The 26,121-nt window shown below is 39.9% G+C and overlaps 1 protein-coding gene across 1 annotated transcript in view; it reads left to right on the top strand.

The window, feature by feature from the left end:
* LOC135214507 (gastrula zinc finger protein XlCGF17.1-like) overlaps window positions 1-26,121 on the top strand; it is a 114,092-nt gene that overhangs the window by 71,594 nt on the left and 16,377 nt on the right. Inside the window, exon 2 of the mRNA XM_064248876.1 lies at window positions 22,895-23,027. The gene's annotated coding sequence lies outside the window, so the exon portion shown is untranslated. The remainder of the gene's footprint in view (window positions 1-22,894; window positions 23,028-26,121) is intronic.

The raw sequence follows: 26,121 nt of genomic DNA, 5'->3' as shown, positions 1-26,121 counted from the left end.
GTTTTCGTCATCCAAAGCTTCTAAGATCTCGGGCTTTGTGAAAATGAAGAAGTTGCTTTCTACGAAGCAAGATTTTCGCAAGGTCCATGATTGGATGGAAAGGAGGAAAGCTTCAGGTAAGACTTCTTTCGCTCTACCACCTTCAAGACTCTGTGGCAAAGCTGGTATGTGGTACGAGACGGGAGAAAACGTCGGAATTAAACTTCCAGCCTCGGCTCAAGGAGATTTTGGAAGTATTGTGGATGCCGCCAGAAGATCTTTTCTGTCGTCTTCGAAAGTATCTTGGACGCATATTGAGCTAGATTTTCACCTTAAAGGCCTCTTCAGGACTCTAGAGGTCTTTAATTTTCTTGACTGGTGCCTAGGAGTTTTGGATGCTAGGTCCAGAAGTCCTGATTCCATTAGTCTGGGGGAGCTGTCCAGTGTATTGTCTTGCATGGACAAGGCCGTCAGAGATGGTTCTTAGGAGTTGGCTGCTCATTTCAGCATGGGACTGCTTAAGAAGAGAGCACTCTTTTGTAATTTTACCGCTAAATCGGTCTCGCCAGCGCAAAAGGCGGATCTGCTTTTCGCTCCTTTCTCAGACCATCTCTTCCCCCAGTCTATGGTAAAGGACATAGCCGCCAGTCTCCAGGAGAAAGCAACCCAAGACCTTCTGGCTCAGTCATCAAGGAAACCAACAGCTACATCGTCTTCTGGGACCTCTGCTGTGAGAAATCGAAGCCCTTTCGGGGGGGGGGGGGGGTCTGGATTTTCCCTTCCTCGAAGCCAGCCCCCTCGGGGAGGAGGAAGGCTCTTTTCAGAGGCAAGACCCCCACCCCCCGCTTCCGTTCAAACGAGCAACGAAGTGAAATGGAAGTCCTTCAGCCACCGGTAGGAGCCAGACTTCTTCATTTCGCGAGAGCCTGGGAAGAGAGAGGTGCCGACGCTTGGTCTCTGGACATCGTGAAAAAGGAGTACAGAATTCCATTCCTGAAGTTACCCCCGCTGTCTTCGACACCAAAGGATTTGTCTCCTTCATATCAGGGAGAAAAATGGAGAGTGTTTCACGATCTACTAGATCAAATGATCGAGAAGCAGGCGGTAGAACAGGTCTTCGACCTGAGTTCTCCAGGTTTTTACAACGTCTGTTCCTAGTGCCGAAGCAGTCAGGGGGGTGGGGCGCACCCCGTTTCTGGATGTCAGCAGCCTAAACCGCTTCGTTTACCAAGCAGAAGTTCAAGATGGAGACACCTCAATCTGTGCTAGCAGCCTTAAGACCGGGGGATTGGATGGTCTCACTAGACCTTCAGGACGCATACTTTCACGTCCCCATCCATCCCCGATCAAGGAAATACCTGCGGTTTGTCCTGAAAGGGAAAGTATTCCAGTTCAGGGCACTCTGCTTCGGTCTAAGCACGGCGCCGTTGGTGTTCACTGTTCTTATGAAGAACGTTGCGAGGTGGCTCCATCTTGCGAAGATAAGGTGATATTCTCTCTCTCTAGTACTAGACGAATGGCTTTATTCGAGCCTCATCGCAAGACCGGTGTCTGGAGGGACCTTCACACGACTTTGTCGTTAGCGAAGGTCCCCTGGGGATTCTGGTGAAACCTCGAAAAGTCGCATTCTGACTCCTTCTCAATCCTTAGTCTATCTGGGGATTCAGATGGACTCAGTGGCTTTTCGGGCTTTTCCGTCCCAGGGGCGACAACTTCAATGCCTAGACAAAGTGTCAGCCTTTCTAGGGAAAGAAACATGCTCGGTGAGGGAATGGATGAGTCTGCTGGGGACCATTTCCTCACTGGAGAAGTTTGTTTCTCTGGGAAGGTTGCACCTTCGACCACTTCAGTTCTTCCTCTCCAGCAATTGTACGCGCAAACAAGATCTAGAAGCAATCTTGTTGTTGACAGAAGAAGTGAAAGAACACCTAAGATGGTGGTCAGATCCAAAGAAGCTTGCGGAAGGGCTTTCGCTCAAGCTTCGGAACCCCGACCTAGTGTTGTTCTAGGACGCGTCTTCCACGGGTTGGGGAGCAACACTAGGAGGGAGAGAAGTGTCAGGCACCTGGAGAGGGGAACAGGTGTCCTGGCACATAAATCTCAAAGAACTTTGTCAGTGATTTACCTTGCGCTAGGTTACTTTTCAAGAGGAAGTCTCCAACAAAGTGGGTTCAGATCATTCAGACAACACCACAGCCCTGGCATACCTCAGGAAACAGGGGGGAACTCACTCTCCTTCTCTGTTCGCCATCGCGAAGGATGTCCTGATATGAGCGAAGTCGCAAGATGTCACGATCCTGACAAGATTCGTGTCAGGTGTGGAGAACGTGCGAGCGGACCTTCTCAGTCGGCAAGGACAGCTTCTGCCGACGGAATGGACCCTTCATCAGGAGGTATGCCAGTCGTTATGGAAGCTGTGGGGACGTCCTCATGTGGACGTTTTCGCAACTTCCCGACGAAGAGACTTCCGTTGTATTGCTCCCCAGTTCTGGACCCGGGAGCAGTCGCAGTAGACGCCCTACTTTGGAATTGGTCGGGACTGGACATTTACGCCTTTCCCCTATTCAAGATCCTCGGGGAAGTAATGAGGAAGTTCGCGGCATCAGAGGGAGCGAGGATGACCCTCATCGCCCCCTTCTGGCCAGCGGCCGACTGGTTCAAGGAGGTGATGTCCTTCCTGGTAGACTTTCCGAGGACTCTGCCCCCAAGGAAAGATCTACTCAGACAGCCCCACTTCGAGAGGTACCACAAAAACCTCCCCGCTCTGAGTCTGACTGCTTTCAGACTATCAAGAAGTTGGCTAGAGCGAGGGGTTTTTCAAGACCTGTGGCTAAGGCGATTGCCACCGCAAGGAGGCCCTCTTCAATCGCAGTATACCAATCGAAGTGGGCTGTCTTCAGAGCTTGGTGCAGAAAGAAGGGCATTTCCTCCACCTCAACCTCTGTGAGCCAGATAGCAGATTTCCTTCTTCATCTCAGGAAAGAAGCGAAATTAGCCGTTCCCACGATTAAAGGCTACAGAAGCATGCTTTCTGTAATATTCAGACATAGAGGACTCGACTTAGCAAATGACAGAGACCTTCACGATCTCATTAGATCCTTTGAGACTACGAAAGCTCTCCAACCGAAAGTACCATCGTGGAATTTAGACGTGGTACTTAAGTTTCTCATGTCGAGTCAATTTGAACCGCTCCATTCAGCTTCGCTTAGGAATCTGATAAAGAAGACCATTTTCTTAACTGCTCTGGCGACGGCGAAGAGGGTTAGCGAAATCCAGGTTATAAGCAAGCACATTGGGTTCAAGGATCATAGTGCGGTTTGTTCCCTAAGTCCTACGTTCTTAGCAAAGAACGAGAACCCTTCCAACCCTTGGCCGAGGACGTTTGAGATCAAAGGGTTGTCGGAACTATTGGGACCTGAACCTGAGAGAGTCCTGTGTCCTGTCAGGGCTCTCAAATTATATTTACAGAAAACCAGAGCATGCAGAGGCTCTTCTGAGAACTTGTGGAGCTCGGTGAAAAAACCAGATCTTCCGATGTCAAAGAACGCTCTGGCGTTCTTCTTAAGAAGTACGGTTAAGGAAGCTCATGAAAAGTGTAGTGAAAGTGATATGAAGCTTCTAAAAGTGAAAGTCCACGAGTTGAGGGCTATTGCTACTTTGGTGGCTTTTCACAAGAATATGGCAATCAAAGACATTTTGGGCGCCACTTTTTGGCGAAGCAATTCGGTGTTTGCTTCACACTACCTGCAGGGGGTGAAAGCAACATACGAAAATTGCTACTCGCTCGGACCATACGTCGCTGGGGGAAGGAGGTAGCACTCATCCTATCCTTTAATGGTTAGGGCAGTTTTTAACTTGTGTTTATGGTTGTGGGGTTGATCGCCTGAGGCGGATCTCCCTTCCATTAGCTTAGTCTAAGTGGGATATCTTCGGTAGGCTATGCCAGGTGGTTTTGTTTTACTTCGTTGCCCTCATTGTATGGTCAATGGTCTAGTCACGTCGTGGTCTACCCCTGTTGACAGATCATCTGGAGTGCACCAGCTTTATAGGTCTCTACCTTGCTGGCAACTCTAGTAGCACATGCAGACGTATGCGGCAGTAACCACGAAGCCAGCTATGCTAACAGGTAAGGAACCAAGATATCAATTATCTGCATATATATGTTTCCTAAAATCTTCTATTCTGTCTACTCCCACCACCAAAGGTGGGATTCAGCTATATATATATCTGACAGGTAAGTTTCATGAACAAAATGATATTGTAATGATACAATAAAGTTTGTTCATACTTACCTGGCAGATATATAATAAATCAAGTACCCACCCACCTCCCTCAGGAGACAGTGAAATAAAAACAATTGATGAATAGAAAATGGGAATGGTTCCTGATACCCGCCTCCCAGCGGCGGGAATGGGAACTAACCACCTGACTCCCACTGCGTGTGTCGTAAGTGTTTAAAATTCTGTCGGATTCGGAAAAATACAGCTATATATATATCTGCCAGGTAAGTATGAACAAACTTAATTGTATCATTACAATATCATTTAACAAAAAAAAAAAATGAACATGTTTATCTAGGTTTTATGTGTCTAGTCAAGGTCTTAAAGTAGTCCATGGTAAGGTGTTGGCTATTCATAACTTCCTGTACCTATTAACATAAAAAAGGGAATACAGCACTTTTGCACTGTAGTGGGTATTACAATCGTATGTAAATATGTAACTCTTCAATCATGACAGCTCCTTTAACAGATCTTACGAAGAAGGGCGTAGATTTATTATGGTCTGAAAAGCATCAACAGGCGTTCGATATCTTAAAAGCGGAATAATGCAGCTCACCTAACTTAAAAATCCCTGATTTAAATAAGGAATTTTTTTTTTATTGCAACAGACGCCTCAGACCAAGGGGTAAGAGGGGTACTACTTCAGTAATATGATAAACAGTTCTTTCCTATAGCTTTTTATTCACGTAAACTAAAGCCCTCTGAAAGTAAATATGCAGTAATAGGCAAGGAAGGGCTAGGTATCGTTAACTTACCAGTACATTTGAAGTTCATAATATACGGCTATCCTGTTAAAAATCCTTACTGACCATAAGTCACTTACCGAGTTTTTCAAAGGCTTTAATCACAGTCCCAAAAGAACTCGGTGGCAAATGATCATTCAGGTCTTTGGAGCCAAGTTAAGATATTTAACTGGGAAAGCAATGATCATAGCTGACGCATTATCCGGCAATCCCGCACCATACTGCAAAGAACCATTAATTGGACTAAAAGATATAGAAACATCCGTGCCTATTGTTAAAACCGTATCTAAACAAGAAAATTCCTTAGCCCAAGAGATCGCAAGCATTGAATATCTGGGTCGGAGCGCAGAACTGTTACAAGTTGAACAAAGCAAGAGTCAACAGCGATAAGCAAAACAATAAACACTTCGAACGGAAACAGGGTCAGCAGCAATAAGCAAAACAATAAACACTTCGAACGGAAACAGGGTCAGCAGCAATAAGCAAAACAATAAACACTTCGAACGGAAACCCTAAAGCAAAAGTATATTTAAAGTATGTGTATCAGAATTATGTAATCAAATGTAATATTATATGTAGGTCCGTGACGAGGAAAACCCGAAGAAACAGCAGGTGACTAACGACCAGGTAGTAGTAATAATATCTTTCATACCAATCGTCCTAAACTGGTTGCATTCCGTCATCCAGGGTTCTCTATTATGTCACAGAAAACCAAATCACTGTTTTACTGGCCTGCAATGCTTACAGATATAAAAAGCACATAACTAATTGTAACACGTGTCATGAAAACACGGGACACACTAAGATACCTGTCAGTTTAAGAGCCTATCACGTGCCAAATCAATCCTTGAAAGAATACACGTAGAATTATTAACAAAGTTATGAGTCTGACAGAGGAAATAAACACTTCTTAGTCTTAATAGTCCCCTTGACACGTTATATAGAATTAATAGCACTAAAAACAAACACTGCAATTGAGTGCGCTAGGAATATTTATGAGTGCTAAATCAGTAAACATGGAATTCAACACATAATAATAATCTGACTCGGGTGGTGTAAATCAATAATAATCTCCTTAACTCGTTGTGTGAATTCCTTTCCATTATGAAAACCAATACCATATTTTATCACCCAGAGTCAATCGGTTTGGTAGAATAACGGATAAATAAAAAAGTGTCAATGTCTTACGAGTTACAACTCGTGATATTGGATCCGAACTGGATTATAGCGGTTCTCGCGGTTTTAAATACCTTTATCATTCATATCTTGTATCTATAGAATTGATACCGCAAGTAGCCTTATACGGTACGCCGCTAGAACACTTTTCCACATATTCAAGCCAACCATTAATTTATCAAATATATATAAAAAAATAAAATAAATATGGATACAAGTGGAGTCGATATAATACACTCCGTAAGAAGTCGGAAGGGTTACAAATAATAACAAAAAAGGAATCACGATAAAATCAATAAGCAAAACGTAACCATAGGTTAATTAAATATCCAAATATATATATGCGTAAAGATTTGAACTCTAACTGAACGCTTTAGTAACGACAAATAAGCTAAAAGTTCAAACACATATTAAAACCTACTGACATATTGTCTGTCCCGGTGATTTATATTCATAGTCAATGAAAAAAAAAAAATAAAATAAAATAAAATAAAAGAGATTTTAAAGTCAGGAAGTCTAGAAGTGAAAATGTATATCTATGCAAATAATCTTATACAGTATATATAAAATTTGTATGGAAACCCTTTTTTCATTAGTTTGAATAAGGAATATTTAATTTAACATAATTACATTTATTTACAATCATGCAGACTTCCAACTTGAAACTAATATTATATTGTTCAATTTTGGTACTGTTTTTTTTCAGACATTCTTCTCGTGTGGGTCGAGTATTAAAACAAAAAATACCCAATTTATACTAAAGTTGTATTTATTACAGCAAGTAACGTAACTCTTAGCTGGCGGAGAGCAATCTCCTGCCAAGTGACGACGTGATCAGTTCTGAAGGTGCATGACGCGTTGCCGGATCAGCATTGTTCCTTTTAACCTCAATAAAACGCTTGAAAAGCAGGTTGCTGGAGAGAGGAATGGTTAGCCCGAAGTTCTCATGGGCAAGGCAGACGTTAGGTACAAGTGTCTATCCGTATGCGCAATGCAACTTTAGTTAAGGACTTGCAATCATTTTAAAATTAATGAACAAAATAAGCAAATAGAATTTCTATAACAACAAAATGAATTAATTTTTTCTGAACCTCATAGACAATTAGAGTCAATAATTCAGCTTATGACATTGGTAAACGGACATTTAGAAGTATCAAGTCATGGATATGAAATATTTACTTGCAACATTAGTCTATTACAATTCAAGTAAATCACATTCATGGGAAAATGACACATTTTCTTGAAAAACCCAAAGTTTATATAGAAATTAGTTACATAGTGGGTTCTTCATAGCATCTCTTGCCTATAAATTAACCTCAGAGGATGCGCACGAGAAAATTGAATATGAAACTTTTGTTAGGTGCACATAGGATCGGATTTTATCACAACTTAATTTCAGTTAGCATAGAGAAATACAGAATCATGATTAATATTCTTTTTGACTCTTATGTTGCCTGGCAATCTTACAAATAGCTCCGTTTTCCACTTCTTTGTCTAGTAACTTACTACCAGTAATATAGAATTTTCTTTGGGATTCGTATTGATATCTGTTTATTTTTTATAATTATGGATATTTTTACAGTCATCAGAGACCTGGATAGGTTCACTCATTGTTAATGCCATGGATAAAAAAGTTTGTACAGCTGATTCTTTTGAATTCCATAAAATATCAGCGAATTCATGTGGGTTAAGTCGTCTTAATGGCTCTCTCCCTCCCGTATTTGATGTTCTGAATTTACTTTGCCCTTGTGACAAGTATAGGCTGATTAATGGAACCTGGTTACAGTATCCTGCAGTACGAGAGTTTCACATCGCAACTTCAAAAAATCGTTCGTTGCTGCGGACGACGGCAGTCAAGTAACAACCGCCTACAATGTGAAAGGAATAAGCACCATCATAAGTGAACAAGCTTATTTCATGGACTTCTTCGACCGACACCCGTATCCCGTCGTTAATCTTGTTTTAATGCAGAACACTCCGGCGGCTGTCGGAAATTGACTACAAAAGGGACATACTTCCGACAATTACGACCAGAAGGATATTCAACTCTACGTTGCTGGCGAAGGACTCGTGCTAAGGATGATTTTATTCATCGCGAACGTATTCGTGTGGCTTAGGATGCAGAGAACAAGTATGAGCGCAAAATAGAACGTTGGACCCCGCCCAGGCAAATTTTCCCCTTGTTTTAACCATTTGGAATTGGCCATTTCATTTGGCTATAGGTGGTTGTCTGGAACTGTGTAATGGATGAAAAGTTGTTCGAACGCTAGTTAAATGTGTAGTAGTATAACCTCGGTCATGTATCCTATATATAAAGTATCTTGTATCCTATATATAAATGATCATAAATAACAGAATCCAAATATATATCTTTGCATGTACGCAATAGGAATCTATTTAAAGTGCACATATATTAATCATAATTATATGAATCCATATACATATGTATAAACAAATCAGGTAGCCTATAATCAATCTGTTACCTTTTATCTTACCAATAACTGCAGATATATAACAGTTAGCATAAAAATCAACGAATCAATCAGCATAAACATTAATAATTTTATCAATTCATATATGAAATTTTTATCAGTTAAAATATGATTTTTATCATTTTAATCTTCATTCTATGCGATTATCAGAGTACATTAGTATTTTCTGTAGCATATGTATCTTAATGAGATGAAGTGAAAAACTGTATCAGTATATATCACGTGATCACTATTGTGTACGAATATCATTACATATAAGCATATTGTGTCTTATATCTTATTACTTGAATCTGTATTTGTGTACACCATGAATTTTTTTTTACTTATAAGTATTTTCTATATATCTATATATATATTCACATAGTGTCTGTATCACACTCCTATAAGTCAAATGCAAGTCAAGCTTGAGTAATATTCAGTGGTTGGTTTTGGTAGCTGACCGAGCTTTTATGTAAGTGATTACATAATAAAAATATGGAATGTTATTCCATACATATAAAAGACTAAAAACTAAAGAGGTCAACCAGATTGCTTTTAGGAATGTGATCAGACCAGAGACACTAAGATGACGTATACCATAAAGTAGGCTAAGATAACATGCAGTCACCTGTAGTCATTCATTTGTTTTGAAACATTAGTCCAAGCTCCCTGCTTGAGACAACTACCGTGACCTATAATTCAAACGGCCTACGTGATCTGTAGTGTGTCTCATTTTGTATGTATGTTCATATGTTCGAGCTACTGTCTGCTTCCTTATGACTTGTAACCGAGATGGTAGTGGGAACAGAATAGAGTTAGCCATCATCATTGGCAGACCTGTACCTCTTTACCTAAGCTTTATCATGTAGAAAAGAACAGAATAGAATTAGCCATCATCATGGCAGAAGTGATCAAGCTATCGTCCTTAGAAGACCTGTACAATCCTACTTGATCTTCACCATGTAATCTCAGAGAATATAAGTATTTTTTGTACTTCGTGGTTTCTACTAGAACCTCACATCATTGTCGAATCATCATGAGTTTAACACATCGTTGTCATAACCAAAGAAGATAATACCGACTTCGTAAGTGATCTACAAACCCCAAGACACTCCAATGAATATGGAAGTGCAATACTAACCAACTTAGCGTAAGATTATCGCAAGTCTAACATAACCAACTGACTTAGCGTAAGATTATCGCAAGTCTAACATTACCTCATAGGGCGCCTTATTATACAAGGCAACAGCCCTAATATATATATATATATAATATATAATATTATATATAGATATATATATATATATATATATACTAATTATATATATATATATATCGCCAGGTAAGTTTCATGAACAAAATGATATTGTTAAGATACAATAAAGTTTCTTCATACTTACCTGGCAGATATATATAATCAAAGTACCCACCCACCTCCCCTCAGGAGACAGTAGAAATAGAAAATCTGATAGAAAATGGGAATGGTTCCTGATACCCGCCTCCCAGCGGCGGGAATGGGTACTAACCACCTGGCCGACCACTGCGTGTGCCGGGAGTTTTGAAATTCTGTCTGACTTCGGAGAAATACAGCTATATATATATATATCTGCCAGGTAAGTATGAACAAACTTTATTGTATCTTAACAATATCATTTTTAGTTCAATCTTAGGATTGTACCGAACATGTGTGAGTCTGTTCGGGAAAACTTCACCTGCGCTCTCTTCATTAGAGAATGAAGGAAGTCTGCTTCCAGTCATTATTCTTGTACCTCGAATGAAGAAGAATTAGGCTGGAGTGCGATTTACAGGAACCTACAAATATATTTGTATATTTCTCTCGCGACATGCTTCTGTTATCAGTTGCATTATCCGAGTAGTAGGCACATACCTGTAAGTTAACTCTTCTGGTATGTGACCGAGACGAATAGTACCTTCTCCTAATTAACCTGGAACTCAGGACAGGCTTTCGGGCCTCCCAAGAGTTACTGGTTTTGATTTTGAGATAACTAGTGGTATTGTTTCCCAACGACACCACGGCATTTGCATTATCACCGAATAGTGGGGTTTTCTTCCTCCCATTTCGGTTAAAGTGCAGATGCTCGAGTGTATCTTTTTTGTGCTTGATGGTTCTATCCAAATGCATTCCATCATGGAATGCACTACCAGGCAACTCAGTATGACAAGTTGAGCGAGCGGTATAGGGCTCTGTCTCAGTACTACTCGCTCTCCGAGATTCTTTTCGGTTTGGTATTGTTTCTCCTCTGTCGAGGATTATCAACCAATTCGAAGCTCTCTGCCCGCCAATTACAGACATAGATCTTTGGTTGGATCGGAATTCTCGCATAATACCCATCTCTCCTGCACAATATACGCGTACCATTGTGAGAATTTTAGACAGAGATGTATCTCATTAGACTCGTTATCATCTTTCTGTTCACCCCATGGTATAACAGAAGTCTGTAGCCTAGTCTTCTGCTTCATAGCACCTACCCCATTGGCCTATGGAGGAGTTATGGGAGTTCCATTTTACAACGTCCTTGAGGATTGAGAGAGAGAGAGAGAGAGCGTGGTGAATGTAAGCGGTGTTAGGTTGTTTGTGTTCATGTGAATGGATAGTTAGCAAGCGAGTTGCTCGTTCGGCAAGGGGTTGTTGTGTCTGTAGGGTCAGTCACAAGAGAGTCCGTAATGAGAAATCGTGAAGGACAGACTATTGTTGGTCAGTTGTATTGTGTTTTTGGGGAGTTATTGGAGTTATTTGTGTTATGTGGTTGAAGGTTGTTGTGCTTGTGTGTTGGGAGGTTTTTGAGCTTGTGAGTTTCTGTTGAGTTGTGAGTTGTTATAGTGGATGGTTGTTGTTGTTGTTGTTGGGGAGCTGTTGTGGTTTGGTGTTGTTGTGAGTGGTTGGGTGTGGGCTTGTGGGGTTCCTGGTTTGGTGTTGTGGAGTGGGGTTGTTGGTGAGCTGTTTTGGTTTTTTGGTGCTGTTGTTGTGGCTGTAGTCCTTGATTGTTGTGGTTGTAGGCCTTGTTTGTTTGTTGTGTTGTTGAGTTGTGGTTGTAGTCCTTGTTTGTTTGTTGTGTTGTTGAGTTGTGGGGTTGTGGTCCTTGGTTGCTTGTGTTGTGGTTGTGGTTCATGGTTGTTGTCATGTTGTTGTTGAGTTGTGTGGTTATAATTCTTTGTTGTTGGTTGTCTATTGGTTTGTGGCAGTTGTTGGTGTCTCAGCAACCTCGTCCAGCGGACAGCTCAGCATAGCTCTGAGTATCTGGAGTTGGGGTTAGTACATGTGTTTGCGTTTTATTTGAGATGAATCTTACCTACTGTTAAATTTAGCTTTATCTCTGCGCCGATTAGGCGAGTCAGCATTAAAACAAAAAATCGAATGGCTGCCCGGATGACTGTCTAGTTTACCTGTTCTCCACCAGGTGTGTTCTGAATGTTTTAGCTCTTGTCAGAATTTTCCTTGCCGCCATTGCGGCTAGGCAATTGTTGGTATTCTGTGAAGTTTGGCTGTTTTACACCTGTTTACGGTATTGTAATTTCTTTTTCCTAGGATATCTTCCACCGGAAGCAAAACCAATACCATCAGGCCACGTAGGAATGTTTTTGGTGTAACCAGGATGGTGAATGGGAAGTTGATCAGCATTCCTTGTACTGACAAGGGTACAGAGTGTGATCTTGGAACTTCTAGATGTGAAGAATGTAAGGAATTGCTCTGGGAAATTTATGCCTGAATATGTCAGATATAGGAAAGACTGGAAACTAATAGATTGCGAAAGCAATTAGTTAGGTCAGGACTTAAACCTGTCAGGCTATCCCTACTCAGACTAGGCATTTTGGTAGGTTAGTATTGACTTCCTTTGTAGCTCCGCCTTCTGCTCCCCATTCGGTTCAGGAAAAGCGTGACGAGAAGTTAGAACATTAACCTATTTTTAGTTCTAATACAATTTGAACTGAGTTCGTGATGGGAATGTTCCGAATTCCTCCAGTGTGTGCTAATTTTCGCGTTCCCTGTTAGAAGTAAGGTGTTGGTGCCCTCATCTGTATGTAGCCCGAGCCTAGGACTGCCCTGCGACAGTTGGAAACGTCCGCTGCCAAGGAACCGGGTCGGTTCTCGGGACGGTAGGATTCTGTGCCCTCCAATACCTACTTCGCCCTTTTCATGGTCTGAAACTCGTTTAAAGCGTTCGCCATAGGACTGCTAAAGCGATCGCCTAGGACCATTAAAGCGTTCACATAAGGACTGTTTCGGTAAGCGTTAATGCTTGCTCCGTAGGCGCATTCTTTCGCCTTCAACACCTAGTTTGAGGTGTTAGCATGCATGGGCTTAATAATATATGATATAGGTATAGACATTTTATTGAGATGATAATGTATCTGTAGCGAGTTTTTACACATTTAGATATGTCAACTCAGTCGATTGTTTATCTCTCATGTTTTGGTTATCCTAAATTCTCGTCTGCTAGCATATTCCTTTTTCTTCGTAATGCATGTGTTCGTTCTTTGCGTGCTTCCTCTTTGGCTATTGGCAAATCCCTTACTACTGCCTCGATTAATGTTTCTCTTTCAAGTCTACACTGTCTGTAGTATCTAAAGTTCTTGCCGAGTTAGATATTCTAACTTCAGAGATTTCTAACTTAGTTTCATATAGGAATGCTTTCAAGTATGTACGATCGCTTTCGGATGAGGCGGGAGCGTTGTTGTAACTCCTCTCCCACCACCTCCCACTTCTGGTGCCTTGTTCTCTCTTTCCCTCAGTCGACTCGTGCGGACTGCAGACCAGGGTTCCCAGACGTACGATATGACCCTCTGTACGATAAACGATTATTATCAAAATACGATAATTTGAAGAGGTTTGGTATGATAATTTGGTCTGATACATCTGGGAACCCTGCTGTGGACATTGTTGACTCGTGTGAACGCAGTTAACTCGTGCTGAGTCCCGAGTCGCTTAAACTGTCTTCCTCTCATTGAGTCGTGGTGGATTCGATACAGCACTCAGCTGCTGTCACCTCTTATCGACAAGTGTCACTTTTTGTCGCCAAGGGTTGCGGAGAAAGAGCAATCCTTTAAGCTCTTTTGTTTACCTCCTGTTGGCAGCTGTCTCCTCCTGTCACCCGCTGACGGAAGAAAAATTTGAATGGAGTTGGAGGAACTCGTTTGGGCCGGTCGGCGTTTGTTGCCACACTACGCCTTGCTGTATCCTCATTTTATTGAGGAAAGAGACCATATAGAGAATATATCTTAATTGTCATAGCGTATTTTGGCGCCCTCTAAATATTGGAGAAGAGAACCAACGCGTTCTCCAATTAGAGAGCATTTCGTGACTTCTCTTGTCCTTGGACACACAATCTCCCTTTGTGTCTGCCTTGGCTTGTCATCTTGTCTTATAAAGTCGCGGAGAGCCGAAGGCTGCCTTTTGCTGTACAACGCTCATTGGTCCTTTAACCATCTTTAGTAGGAGGTTCACTTTCTTTCTCTGTCCTGTGGGGAAATGAACTCGAGACTGACAGACATGCTGATGGATTTTCAGTCTAACTAGAGTTATTACCTTTCATCTGCGTTGTCTCATCTCTGCGACTTCTTAGAGAGATGGAGATGCCAACCCAGCGGGAGTTTTTAGCAAGGAAACAAGTAACTCATTTCTGATGCTGCAGGGTAATGTCATGCTTATACTCACTTGGTTTGGAAGAAGTGAGAACACTTTCACTTCCTGTCTGATTATGCAGCTCGGTTTAAGGCGAAAAGGGATTATCTATTGTTAGTCTTATTTTATACCTTTTGGGGATAAGTGCAGACCCAGGTTCTGGGATATGGACAGTTGCAACCTCCTAACATGCATGGAGAGACTTGGGACCAGTACATTACATGGTGGAGACAGTGAAGGGCAGTTGTGATTCTTTATGGTTGTCCTCCACTGGTTTAATCTCCCTCTTATAGCTTCCCTTGTCTTCAGCAGAAATCTCTCATAAGTCTCTTTTAGTAAGAGATTGTATATAGAGGGAATAATGGTCCAAGGGTAATTCTTTAGGATGAGCTCCATAAGTAATTGGAGATATTCTTAGACGTTTGGAGACTGAATAACAGTAAGTGTCTGCCCACATACTTTTTGGTTTTCTAGCATGGTTTTAGTGCCTTGCCAAAGAATGGTCAGACTTGTGGTACACATGCAGAATGTATTCCACTTACCATACATCCACAGTTATGCAAGTTCCTTCAAGATCTTTTTACCAGGAGGTATTGCTGTTCTGTACACTTTGTTAGTAGTGTGCAGCCTTCTATAAGTTTTGTCAGGGACTTGTTGCCCATTGGTGGATGGTGTCGACTTTAGGAGCAAGACACTTCTACTGAATCAGTGATTCAAGTTAGCCAACTCTGTCAACAGTATTCCAAAGGCCAAGGACCTGTGCTTCTTCTGGCCCATTTTCTATGCATTTTATTTTTAATTCTTATATCCCCATTCTTATGTAGTGATGTGGGGATGATACTTAATTATGCATGCTTGTCGGTCAAGATGATTAGGCATGTGCTTCTTGAAGAATTTTAGACCTGAAGGAAACTTCCTATGTGGTAAAGGCTTTTCCTCATTAGGAAACATGGCCTCACAGTATATTTTCAGATAATTATGCTCAATTAATGTACAGGTTCAGCGTAAGAATTACGACTAATAAATAACGTTCATTAAATTTGTAAGTTGTAATCCAGAACCCAATTTGGCTCCAGGACTGTAGGAGGGACTCTGTAACCAGGAATTGTCCATTTGGTTCTTAAACCAAAGTCCAAGTTTTGGTCTTTTCCCTCTTCCATGTTATGGGAAATTTTTGAAAAAAAAAACTTTTTCCTTCCCTCCGCGCGCGGATTCTCCACCGCAAATCTCCGAAATGCTTACGTCGCATTCTTGTAATATTTGCTCCATTTCATATTAGCCGTTTCATGGAGTGTTATATATGAAAATGTGCGCAATTTCATGTAGAATACAACAAAAATAATTCATGGTCATAGCTTTTTTCATTTTTGAAATATTTGCATAGAAATCACGATAAATAGAAAAAAATCGACGTTCGGTCAACTTTGACCGACCGAAATGGTCGAAAAACGCAATTGTAAGCTAAAACTCTTACAGTCTAGTAATATTCAATCATTTATCTTCATTTTGAAACAAAATGGAAGTCTCTAGCACAATATTTCGATTTATGGTGAATTTTTGAAAAAAAAATTTTCCTTCTCTCCGTGGGCGAATTCTCCGCCACAAATCTCCGAAATGCTTATGTCGCATTCTCGTAATATTTGCTCTTTCATATTAGCCATTTCATAGAGTTTTATATATATGAAAATGTGCGCAATTTCATGTAGAATAGAACTAAAAATAATTCATGGTCGTAGCTTTTTTTCATTTTTGAAATATTTGCATAGAAATCACGATAAATAGAAAAAATCGTCATTTGGTCAACTTTGACTCGACCGAAATGGTCAAAAAACGCAACTGTAAGCTAAAACTCTTACAGTCTAGTAATATTTAATCATTTATCTTCATTTTTAAATAAATTGGAAATCTCTAGCACAATATTTTGATTTTTGGTGAATTTTTGAAAAAACTTTTTCCTTCCCTCTGCGCACGGATTCTCTGCCGCAAATCTCCAAAATGCTTACGTCGCATTCTCATAATATTTGCTCTGTTTCATATTAGCCATTTCATAGAGTTTTATACATGAAAATGTGCGCAATTTCATGTAAAATACAAAAAAAATAATTCATGGTCGTAGCTTATTTCATTTTTGAAATATTTGCACATAAATCACGATAAATAGAAAAAAATAAACGTTCGATCAACTTTGACTTGACTGAAATGGTCGAAAAACGCAATTGTAAGCTAAAACTCTTACAGTCTAGTAATATTCAATCATTTATCTTCATTTTGAAACAAATTGGAAGTCTCTAGCACAATATTTCGATTTATGGTGAATTTTTAAAAAACGTTTTTTTTCTCTCCGCACACGGATTCTCCACCGCAAATCTCCGAAATGGTTACGTCGCATTCTCGTAATATTTGCTCCATTTCATATTAGCCATTTCATAGAGTTTTATGTATGAAAATGTGCACAATTTCATGTAGAATACAACTAAAAATAATTCAAGGTTGTAGCTTTTCTCATTTTTGAAATATTTGCATATAAATAATGATAAATAAAAAAAATTTGACATTTGGTCAACTTTAACTCGACCAAAATGGTTGAAAAATGCAATTGTAAGCTAAAACTCTTACAGTCTAGTAATATTCAATCATTTATCTTCATTTTGAAACCAATTGGAAGTCTCTAGCACAATATTTCGATTTATGGTGAATTTTTGAAAAAAAAAATTTACGTCCACTCGTTACGAATTCATGCATCTTTTTGTGATGATATTTTCTCTGTGTTGCCTTGATTGTTTTACAATGTGTTATATACCAAAATGATAGCAATTTAGTGTACAATACAAAAAAAAAAATTAACTCGTTAGCTTTAACCGTTTTGTTCTCAGCGCGATTTGTATACAATTATATATGAAATTTTTTTCTTACTGTCATATATCCCAATATTTATATATGATAATGATATTTATTTTCATTTCTGATGGTTGCATACTAAACTTCAGGCAATGACAAAAAAAGGAGCCAAAAATGAACTCTTAATCTTACAAACTAAGCGTGCTGTGATTTAAAAAAAAAAAAAATTTCCGCTTCGGCGCTCACCCCCGAACCCCGCCGGCATACGGGAGACAATTTCTAAAACACCGCTTCGGTGTTTAAGGGTTAAGCAGTTGTTTTCTAATCTCCACTATACTCTTTCCATTTCCTACTATGTGGTTATTCAATTCCTGTTTCTCTCTCTTAAGGTTTGTAACTTCTCTTTGTAGGTCTCAAATTTCCTTTTCCATCCTGTCTTTGTGGCAAAATCACAAGCAAGCAAAGAAAGTAAGCAAATCTCTCCACAGATACTTTAGTCGTATTGCTATAAACGTTCCCCCAGCCACACTTTCCCCTTTACAGTACTATTTACCAACAGGATAATTGGTTCACCAACAGACACAAACAAAACTCTCACATTTATGTACTCAACAGATATGACTTTCTTCAAGGCAAGAATCTGTGCTGCCTGCTAGGTATGGCTGCTGAGACACAACGACCGCCGGAAACCACAACACAAAACAACCCAACAAGTACTACAACCACATAACAACACAACAAATCACTGTGCAGACGAATACTAACAACATCAAAACTACAACACTACAAATCCATACACAACTACTTACAAACAACACCAAGAAACCACAACAACTCACAACTACAAACAACTCACCAACAACAACACTCAACAACTCACATACAACACCACAGGAATTTCTAAGCTCAACAACTTTCCAATGCACAAGCACAGTAAACTTCAGCAATTCAGGCACAACAAACTGCTAACATACAATATCACCAGCAAATCAAACAACTTCAGAAAACACACAATACAACTGATCATCCAATGCCAAGACCACTACCTGGGAAAACCGACTGTCCATCACAGACTCTGATCAACTGTGCCAGCAGACAACCCAAAATGATCACCCAACAAGCAAACCATCCACCCACCACTTACTCTCTTTCTCTCTCCCTCGACAGCTTGCTCACTCACACTTCAGAAAAACACAAGCGCTTACACACTACCATACAGCAACACCAAACATGAAACACAACATATCAAACATACGCAAACATTTAAACTCTCAATTATTCCCGACAATTACAAACAACCCAAAGAAGCTCTCACTTAATCTCTTGCTCTTTCTCTCTCTCTCTCTCTCAAGCAACCCTTGAAGACGTTGTCAAATGTAACTACCACTTCACGCCATCCATATCTTCTCTTCTCTTCCCTTCGAGTTTGTCCTCTGTCAGCTCCTATAGTTCCTTTGCTAATTCTTCTACTTCCCTCCTCAGTTTAGCTATCTTCTGTTCTTGTTGACAGGCGAGACAGACACTGAGACTACCTAGCTTTGATGCGCATGCCTCTTTGTAGTCTACGCATCACTTGTTAACACTGCATTTGTTACATGTGTGCTTTAATTTTAACTTTTCTTGAGTCATTTCTGTTTGTGTCTTGGTTTTCAATATTTCTATCTGTGCTTTTAATTCAGTATTCTTTCTAAAGGAAAAAAGGGGTGGTGGTTGAGTAGTCCCACAGTCACCGTATCCGTTTATCCATGGACAGTTTTCCATAGTTCGTCACCAGGACGCCTTTTATCGCTGCCACACTAACATACGGTCTCCCTGTTGTTAGACAATCGTAAATGTGTCGTAGCTCCCAAATGAACAACAATTTGCCAAAACAAATGATTTTATGCCAGGAGTTATCAGCAGCATCCCTTAAATGACTAATCTTCCAACAGCTATAAGCAGCCAGAATCTTATTACCTGAATGCTTCTCCTCCAACTATGAAAATCCCCAAGGAATGGCCACAGTGACCACACCAGCAGGCCCCATCGGTAGGAAGTTCCACAATCAATGGCACAGAAGCTCGTATTGGGTTTTTAGTTGGCTAGGACTCCAACATGTCACAAAAGCTCCAAACCTCAGAGCAGTTTAGCCTTCCATCACAGTGAATGCAAGATTGATTGGCACTTTCCTTCCCCCCTCCATATGCTGAAACTGGCGGCTTATGCAGAAAAGACTATCCACAGAGCATCCATTCTATTTTCTTTGAGAAGATTATAGAAGCTTATATCTCTCCTTTCCCTAGCAATGGGGGACAGGAGGCTTGGACATAAAACAAACCCAATACGTATATTTGCCTTATTGTCTCTTGACGCTCAAGGTTCTTGTTACTTTTTCATATGAAGCTACGATTCCTCCCTCATATGAAATGGTCCAGATGTTTAACCATTGATCAACCAGTGCCTGGACTGATCAATAGTCAGGGGCTTGGTCTCTTTCCTCACTCTTTCGATCAGGAAGGAAACTTAGGTGAGGCAAACACCGGTCAGTTCATCGAAGCTCACTCAGATTCCTCCCTCCAATAAGTGATTCTTCCTAATGTATAGGACTGAGGGTTTGTACAGGCAGTCCCAAGTTATCCAGTTTTATTGGCACCGACGATAGAGTATTGGTGCCATTATATACCTATCAGAAGCACCAAAATCCAGTTGTTGAAGCCAAAAGCACTGAAAATCACCGATTTTCGGTTATTGGCGATTTTTGCTCATCATCAATCCATTAGAATGGAATACCTCTCGATAACTGGGGACTGCCTGTATATTGTGTAGAAATAAATCACTTTTTAAATGTAAATTGTATTTTCCCTAACTACAAACTTGAGGACCTTTACATTAATGCCCACCTCATGCCACCCCTCAATCTGATACCTGGGCCTAAAACAAATTTGAATGTTTACATCCAGTTGGGACAGGACTCCTGACTACTGGACAGTAGTTAACTGTCTAACCACATTGTCTGAAAGTCCAATGGGCAATTTCCGATCTTTGCTGAAAGTTATTCCTAATGGAAAAATAAAGTCCATTGTAATATTTAAGTACGTACAGTGGTACCTCAAGATACGAAAGGCTCAACTTACGAAAAACTCGAGATACAAAAGCAAATACGTATGAAAAATTTTATGGCTCTACATACGAAAATTGCTCAAGATACGAAAGGTTGTTGCTGTAAAGTCCGAGATTCGCCCGGACCACCGATAACACTTGAAATTCACGCACCGCCAACTGAGTAGACTCGCCACCATCCTCCTGCTCTCCCATTGGTTCCTGATGCTAGTCACCACCATGAGATCCTTCTCTCCTATTGGACAGTATCCCTCCCATGATCCCATCATGCATCGTACGTAGCGGCGTTCTTCTTCAGCCATTGCTTCTCACCAGCGTTATCGTATGCATGCGGAATTCGTTCGTTCACATATACGATTTCGTTTGTTAACGTAAATTCGTGTTAGTGATTTCGTTGTACTACTTTATCGTGTAGTGTGAGAACCTAATTAGTGTACTACATAACTTAATTACGTACAGTATAGTCATGGGTCCCAAGAAAGTTGCTGAAGTTCACAGAAAGAAGAGAATGCTTTCTATGCAGACAAAAATGTAGATAATAAAAAAGTATGAAGCTGGCTTGCGGTAGAGTGTGGTCGCTAAGGAATACGGCCGAAATCCGTCGACGATAGGCACCATCCTTAAGCAGAAGGAAGCCATCAAAGCAGCTACACCTTCCAAGGGCGTGACTATTTTGTCCAACAAGAGGAGCCATGTGCATGATGAAATGGAGAGGCTGCTGCTTCTATGGATTGAGGACAAAGAAATCGCTGGCAATACAATAACCAAGACGGCAATCTGCCAGAAGGCCAGCGCTATTTTTGGCGATTTGATTGCCCAAGCCGAAGACGACGGAGGAGAGGGAGACATCGACGGCAACCCCAGAGTTCAAGGCTTCTCATGGGTGGTTCGAAAAATTCCGTAAACGGACTGGCATCCATTTGGTGGTGAAGAAATTGAAATTTTGTAAAATACGTAAAGTATAAAAAAGTTAAACAAATGTAAAAATAAAAAAAAAGACAAAAAAATTTAATTTTAAGTTTTTTGTAAAGTTAGGTGTTACAGTTTTGTTAATGTGTTTCATAAAGTTTAGTTTTCCTGACATTTTTTTATGTGTTTCGTAAAGTTAAATGTACGTATCTGCCGTTTGTCCTCCTCTGTTGCCACGTTCAAAGATATCCTCACTCAAACGGTAAGCTTCCACATTTTACTACATACTTACGTATGTACATACAGTATTTCTTGTATACCATGTACACTAATATACTGTATTTACAGGTACCATGTAGTACATATTAGCAGTACATATTAAGTTAGGTATTGTATGATCCATATTGTTGTAGTATTTCATTGTTTATAGGTCAATTTAGCTTTATTATGAAATTTACTGGGGTGTTTTTGGAGGGCTTGGAACGGATTAGCCATTTTACATGTAAAATGCGGTTCAAGATACGAAAAAACTCATGATACGAAGGGCGCCTCGGAACAGATTAATTTCGTATCTCGAGGTACCACTGTACGTAGTACTGTAGTATATTTACTAAATACAGGGAGTTTTTGCCAGCTTGATCAGTTGGCTTCTTCAGCCTAATAATACAATTAGGACAACATCTCTGAAAAATAGAAAAACTGCTTTTTATTTTATGAGGCAACTCCAGAATTGCTCGACTATCTATTAGCAATTCTCGGGATCGTCATGGCACGATAGAGGCTGGCATGTTTTTTGTTTGTCTAACTGCTTCTTGAGTTTCCAAAACTGGCGAATTTGATGGTTCTTCGGTTCTTCCAGAAATTGCTCCTACATCAGCAGGGCATAGTGAGGAAGCAGAAGCAGGTGGAGCAGACGAAAGACAATCTAAATTTAATTTGACAGACAAACAAACCAGCTTATTAGTGAAGAAATCTTCCCGAGTAAATGGTTTATGTATTATTCTCAAAAGTACTCATTGAATTTATAAGCTTAGGTCGTAGAAGGGACCTTTATAAATTTAATGAGTACTTTTGAGAATAATAAACCATTTACTCAAGAAAATTTCTTCACTAATTAGCTGTGTTGTTTAGCTACCAAATTAATTTTAGATTCTCTTTCGACTGTGCCAACTGCTTCTGCTTCCTCATTATGCCCTGCTGATGTAATTAACAACTTAAGAGCAATTTCTGGAACAACCGAAAAATCATCAAATTGCCAGATTTGGAAACCCAATCAACCAATATGCCAGCCTCTATTGTGCCACGACATTCCCAGAGAATTGTTAATGGACCTTTGAGCAATTCGGGAGTCACCAGATAGAACGAAAAGGAGTTTTCCATTTTTCAAAGATGTCCCCCTAAAAGTATTATTATTTTTACTTATTCAGGCTGAAGAGGCCAACTGATCAAGTTGGTGAAAGGTACCTGTATAATACTAGGTAGTATTTCCTATGTAAAGAACCTCAGGTTTGTATACTAGTTAGGAAAATTACAATTTACTATAGAAAAAATGGTGATATCAAGTGGTTACAAATAAATTTTTCCACATAAATACTTAACTTCTGACAGCCTTAGTGGATGCATATGCTTTAGTGTGTAGTATGTTGTATGTAGTACGTATATTAATTGTTATTTGGGAAAAAAATTAAGGCCTTTATACTAATGTAAGCCTTATGTATGTCCTGTGTATTTATAATGATCAGTTTCTTTATTTTGCAGATAAGTTGTGAAGCACCAAATGCAGACTTGGTCATCCTTGGAAATTGAAGTTGAAGTCTATAATTGTCAAAAAAAAGTTTATTTCTTGGTCTTGTTTGGAACCTGTTAGGACTGCTGTCCATTTTATTTTTCTGTAAGTATTTAAAAGATCATTTGTATGTTTATAAGTACAGTGCTCCCCCATTTTTTATATATGGGAATAGGTTTCAGAACCTACCGCAGAAATGTAAAAAATGCAGAAATGCAAAAATCCCTTGTAAAAATGCTTATAACTGTCAAAAACCCAGTACCCCTTAAACTAAAATGCTTATTACTCTCTATTTAAACATTTCACTGTTTAATATGATAGTTAAAACAAAAATATACCTCAAGTTATCGTACTAAAACAATATATAATTTCAAGTAACAATGCACCCCAAACCATCATCCCAAAACACCCAAAGCAACCTTACATTACAATACTCTCTTACTGCTGTTACTAAGTAGGCTATGTAAATCCCTAAAATGCCTATAACTGACTATTTTAACAGTTCATCATCAAACTTGTCAGCTCAAACAAAAATATACCTCAAAATATCATCCCAGAACACCCTAATATCATTTCAAAGTCATGTTTACTGTACAGGTATGTATTTTAGGATAATACTATTGTATAGAGCGTATCCAAAATACGTGGGTAGTTTGGAACGACGGGACGTACATACCTCCAAACTTAAAGCTAGATTTGTTATGTCATCTTCGTATGTTTGTGATTACATAGAAATACATTTAACATCATAAAATGATTTACTGCAGTAAGTTCTTGGTTTATGTCGTATTGTGGTTAATCTTTGCCATCTCCCTTAAATTTATTAAAAATTCTTCTGCTCTCTCTCTCTCTCTCTCTCTCTCTCTCTCTCTCTCTCTCTCTCTCTCTCTCTCTCTCTCTCTCTCTCTCTCAGTATACATATATCTAGTACTTTAAAGAGGAAACAGAACAAAATATCTATAACATATTATTTGAGATGAATCTTACCTACTGTCAAAGTTAGCTATATCTCTGCGCCGATTAGGCGAGTCAGCATTAAAAAAAAAAAATCGAATGGCTGCCCGGATGACTGTCTAGTTTACCTGTTCTCCACCAGGTGTTTTTAGAATGTTTTAGCTCTTGTCAAAATTCTCCTTGCAGCCATTGTGGCTAGGCAGTTGTTGGTATTTTGTGAAATTTGGCTGTTTTACACCAGTCTATGGTATTGTAATTTCTTTTTCCTAGGATATCTTCCCCCGGAAGCAAAACCAATACCATCAGGCTATGTAGGAATGTTTTTGGTGTAACCAGGATGGTGAATTGGAAGTTGATCAGCATTCCTTGTACTGACAAGGGTACAGTGTGGGTGATCTTGGAACTACTAGATGCGAAGAATGTAGGGAATTGTTTTGAGAAATTTATGCCTGAATATGTCAGATATAGGAAAGACTGGAAACTAATAGATTGCGAAAGCAATTAGTTAGGTCAGGACTTAAACCTGTCAGGCTATCCCTACTCAGACTAGGCATTTTGGTAGCCTAGTATTGACTTCCCTTGTAGCTCCGCCTTCTGCTCCCCATTCGGTTCAGGAAAAGTGTAAAAAAAAGTTAGATCATAACATTAAATCTATTAAATGGAAAAGTAAATCCACAGTAATATGTCTGTTTGATATTGTTATTTAAAATACAAAGCAGAAAGCTTTCGAAGACCTGCACGGTCCTCTTTGACAAGGAGGACCATGAAGGTCTTCGAAAGCTTTCTGCTCTGTATTTTAAACAAGATCAAACAGACATATTATTGTGGATTTACTTTTCCATTTTATTCTATTGACTCATGTGATTATGAGTTTTCTGTTAAACCTATTTTTATTTCTAATACAAGTTGAACTGAGTTCATGGCGGGAACGTTTTGAATCTCTCCATAGTGTGCACTCTTTTTCGCGTTCCCTGTTGAAGTAAGGTGTTGGTAGTTGGTGCCCTCGTCCGTACGTAGCCTGAGCCTAGGACTGCCCTGCGACAGTTGGTAATGTCCGCTGCCAGGGAACCGGGTGGGTTCTCGGGACGATGGGGTTCTGCACTTTCCAATACCTACTTCGCCCTCTTATATGGTCTGAATCTCGTTTAAAGCGTTTGCCAAAGGACCGTTAAATCGTTCGCATAAGGACATTTTGGTAAGCGTTAATCCTCACTCCGTAGGCGCGTTTTGCAGTCTTCTCTTCAACACCTATTTAAGGTTTTAGCATGTATAGGATTAATGATATATAATATAGGTATAAACAATTTTATTGAGATGATAATGTATCTGTAGCGAGTTTTACACAATGAGATATGTCGACTCATTCGACTATTTATCTCTCATGTTTTGATTATTCTAAATTCTCGTCTGATAGCATATTCCTCTTTCTTCGTAATGCTTGTGTTCGTTCTTTGCCTGCTTTCTCTTCGGCTATCAGTAAATCTCTTACTACTACCGCGATTAATGTTTCTCTTTCTAGTTTACACTGTCTGTAGTATCTAAAGTTCTCTCCAAGTTATATTATTCTAGCTTCAGAGGTTTCTAGTGAAGTTTCATATAGGAATGCTTTCAAGTATGTACGTTTGCTTTCGGACGAAGCGAGAGAGTCGTCGTAACTCCTCTCCCACTGCCTCCCAATCTTTCCCATGTTCTGGCGCCTTGTTTTCTTTCCCTCAGTCGACTCATGCAGACTTGGCCGAGTCCTGAGTCGCTTAAAACTGTCATCCTGAAATTGCCCATCTTATACGGAATTATGATTAAAAAATAAACATTACTAAGGTGCGGATGGTACCTACCGACTCATTAGTTACGTTTTGAACTAAGGCGTAACATACTTCGCAGCCATCCGGATGCCAGACTAGGATGTTGTCCATCTGCACCAAACAGCTGGCATGAGATCGGCAGACTGCATGCCCACAAGGTTGTTGGAGAACGGCTGAACAGCCCAACTCCAGACAGTGTACCATCTGTAAGTTAGAATTGATAAATGAGTATGCTTAAACTAGTTTTGTGACAACTAGTTACAGGGAAAAAATCAATTCCTCAGTAAGAATTCTTACTAAATATCAAGCTGTGAAAGTCTCCGCTTGCTCCGGAATCCATAATCTCATTATCGTGATCGCTAATACCGACGGAACTGGTCTAATACGAAAAGAACAGGGAGCCAGGTAAACCTGGTCTGAATCTGAACGCACCGGAAAAGAGT

The sequence above is a fragment of the Macrobrachium nipponense genome, chromosome 45 (genome assembly GCF_015104395.2).
Source record: "Macrobrachium nipponense isolate FS-2020 chromosome 45, ASM1510439v2, whole genome shotgun sequence".
NCBI classification, from domain to species: Eukaryota; Metazoa; Arthropoda; class Malacostraca; order Decapoda; family Palaemonidae; genus Macrobrachium; species Macrobrachium nipponense.
This window is presented reverse-complemented; position numbering and strand designations above follow the sequence as displayed.